This window comes from Mycteria americana, chromosome 4, assembly GCF_035582795.1.
Source record: "Mycteria americana isolate JAX WOST 10 ecotype Jacksonville Zoo and Gardens chromosome 4, USCA_MyAme_1.0, whole genome shotgun sequence".
NCBI lineage: Eukaryota > Metazoa > Chordata > Aves > Ciconiiformes > Ciconiidae > Mycteria > Mycteria americana.
Window position 1 is genome coordinate 15,821,127 of NC_134368.1, and position 3,068 is coordinate 15,824,194.

The window sequence follows — 3,068 nt, forward strand, 5'->3', positions numbered from 1 at the left end:
TCCAAACTTTTCCTATGGAGAGGAAGAATAACTTGTGACAGGTGAACTTACATTGCTCCTCTTCACACAAGGTTTGCTACATTTAAAGCCCATTTCCACAGGGAGCTAAGCATGTCTCCTGCAGTGGGACTGAAGGTTAAGGATTACTTTTTCAGGAATAACCACTCACCAGTTCAAATCTTCTACACCATATTATGAAATAGCTCCATAAAACTTATTTCCTGTGCTCTCCCTGTGGCGTTGATTGTCGTGTAGTGGACAGAACACAACTTTGTAATTAAGGGCATGGAGGAAGAGTGACCTACCCAGGGACTCTTGAAGTGTTTCACACTGCAGTGTTGCAGGCACTGATTACTGATTACTCATGAAGAACGCACCCTGAGCCTTCAGAGAAGATGCCTAAACCCCACAGGAAGGTATCATGCAATTGGTGAATGGCTCTTAGCAAAAGGGCTCTTCCAGTGAGAAGATAGCCTACCCTGTAACTGCATAAACTTCCAGACAGATGCATGCATAGCTTCTCAGGTAACACAAAAGCACCAAGTTATAAATCTGCATAACACCCTATGTGTGCTGGTTTTGGCTGGGATAGAGTTAATTTTCTTCACAGTAGCTAGTATGGGGCTGTGTTTTGGATTTCTGCTGAAAACAGTGTTGATAACACAGGGATGTTTTTGTTACTCTGAGCAGTGCTTACACAGAGTCAAGGCCTTTTCTGCTCCTCACCCCACCCCACCAGCGAGGAGGCTGGGGGGGCACAAGAAGCTGGGAGGGGACACGGCTGGGACAGCTGACCCCAACTGACCAAAGGGCTATTCCATACCCTATGGTGTCATGGTCAGCATATAAAGCTGGGGGAAGAAGGAAGGGGGAGACATTTGGAGTGATGGTGTTTTGTCTTCCCAAGTCACCGTTACGCATGATGGAGCCCTGCTTTCCTGGAGATGGCTGAACACCTGCCTGCCCATGGGAAGGAGTGAATGGATTCCTTGTTTTGCTTTGCTTGTGTGTGGCTTTTGCTTTCCCTATTAAACTGCCTTTATCTCAACCCATGAGTTTTCTCACTTTTACCCTTCTGATTCTCTCCCCATCCCACCGGGGGGAGTGAGCGAGCGGCTGGGTGGGGCTTAGTTGCCAGCTGGGGTTAAACCACGACAGTCCTTTTTGGTGCCCAGTGTGGGGCTTGAAGGGTTGACATAATGACAGATCTGACCAGAGCACGTTTAAACAAATTTGTTCTAAGCATTCGTTATTAGGTTAATAGTCGCTGCTCGCAATGTTGACTTATTTGCTCTCAGAGCTGTGTTATGTAGCACTTTACTTGCTGTATATGTTCCCTGTTGTGCTGTTTATCATCTCTGGGGGCTGGATTAAGGTTATCATTTTGCTGTGCTGGGTAACACTGGCTTACGATATGATAAAATTACTGGTCTTGAGACTAATCTGGTATTTGTACTCAGCATTGCCATCAATTCTGTACTTCAGGAACCATCTCTCAGAAACTATTAATAATTACACTCTTTACCTTTTCTCCTCAGAGAGCCAATTTATGGGGGAGCTGGCGGGGGTGGGATATGGCCGCTGCTCAGGAACTGGCTGGGCATCAGTCAGTGGGTGCTGAGCAATTGCATTGTGCATCACTTGTTTTGTATGTTCTTTTATCATTATTATTATTTTCCCTTCCTTTTCCTTCAATTCTTTTTATCTCAACCCACGAGTTTTACCTTTTTTCCCAATTCTCTCCCCCATCCCACTGGGGGGAGTGAGCGAACGGCTGTGTGGTGTTTAGCTGCCTGCTAGGTTAAACCACGACACTATGATAGCCCAATATCCTCTGTTTGGGTTGCTACTGACAGCTACCATAGAAGGTTTCTTTCCACCTTTTCCACTTTACTCATGCTCAAGCATTTCCCGTTGTAGCAACCTTTTGGTCTGTTGAGTCTTAAGTACTGGCTTTTAAGCTCAGTTGGAGTTGACCTCTGCCTGCTCTTGCTGGTGAAGGTCTGCAAGTTGAGCAAGCTACTGTAATTTTATGGTGTAAGCTAGTACATGAAAGGAAGAACACTGATATGATATCAGGCAAGTCATTAACAGTAAGTTTGTCACTAGATTATCAGAAGAACCTAGGACATTTCACGAGACTCAAATTTTATTGCCCGTTATGCCAAGAGGATGTAATAGTGACTGAATTACATCCAAGTGCATGACTCATGCCCTGTATTTCAGAAAAATCCTGGAACAACACTATGTTACTGCATTCCACTTTGCTGTTGGTTCAAGGGGCATTACTTTCATGTTAAGACCTATGTTGTTAATTAGTAAAACATTAACCTGAGAACAGAAACAGGAATCTATAGGTAGTACACACTAAGCCATCACGAAGAATGTACAAAGTCATGAGCTTATTCCCCAAGTGAGTATTGAAATAATTGGTAACTGCATAGCAGAGTTTTGGGTATAGATCCCCTTACTTCCCCATTATGGTTGTAGTGAAAAATCAAGGTTTTAAGTACTTTGCGTGACTCGGTCTGTGACAGGTAATTCACTGTTTCAGACCAGTACAGGATGCAAGAACATGCTATCTAAGCACACAAGCAAGTTATGCAAGCACTAAAACACCATACTAAACTGGATATTGGTCATACTGCTGACTTTAGCTACTTCTGCATAAAATTAATTCCATCAAATGTTAGAGTAATGCACAATACCACCATTATCTGGGAATTGTATTGCTCAACCTATCATCGAGTTATTTTGAAAAGGAGGGCAGATGTGAAGAGAGTGTTTGTGTAACAGTGTACTGAGGACAGTCAAATCTAAAGCTGATTGCAGAGCTGTAGAAAGTCACTTTGTGTTTTAACTGACAGATAAAATTAATTGCTCATACATGCACATTAATCAATGTAGAAAAAACCTTAATACATATACAGTAATGGACTCACAGGTAGCTATTTTGATTTGGGAAGTTGTAGAAAGAATTGTGGATAGTCCTAGGAAGCTGTCAGTTCAGTTCTCTGAGGCAGACAAAACAGGCAAAGCATGAAAATAAATCTTAATAAAAGAGTCCT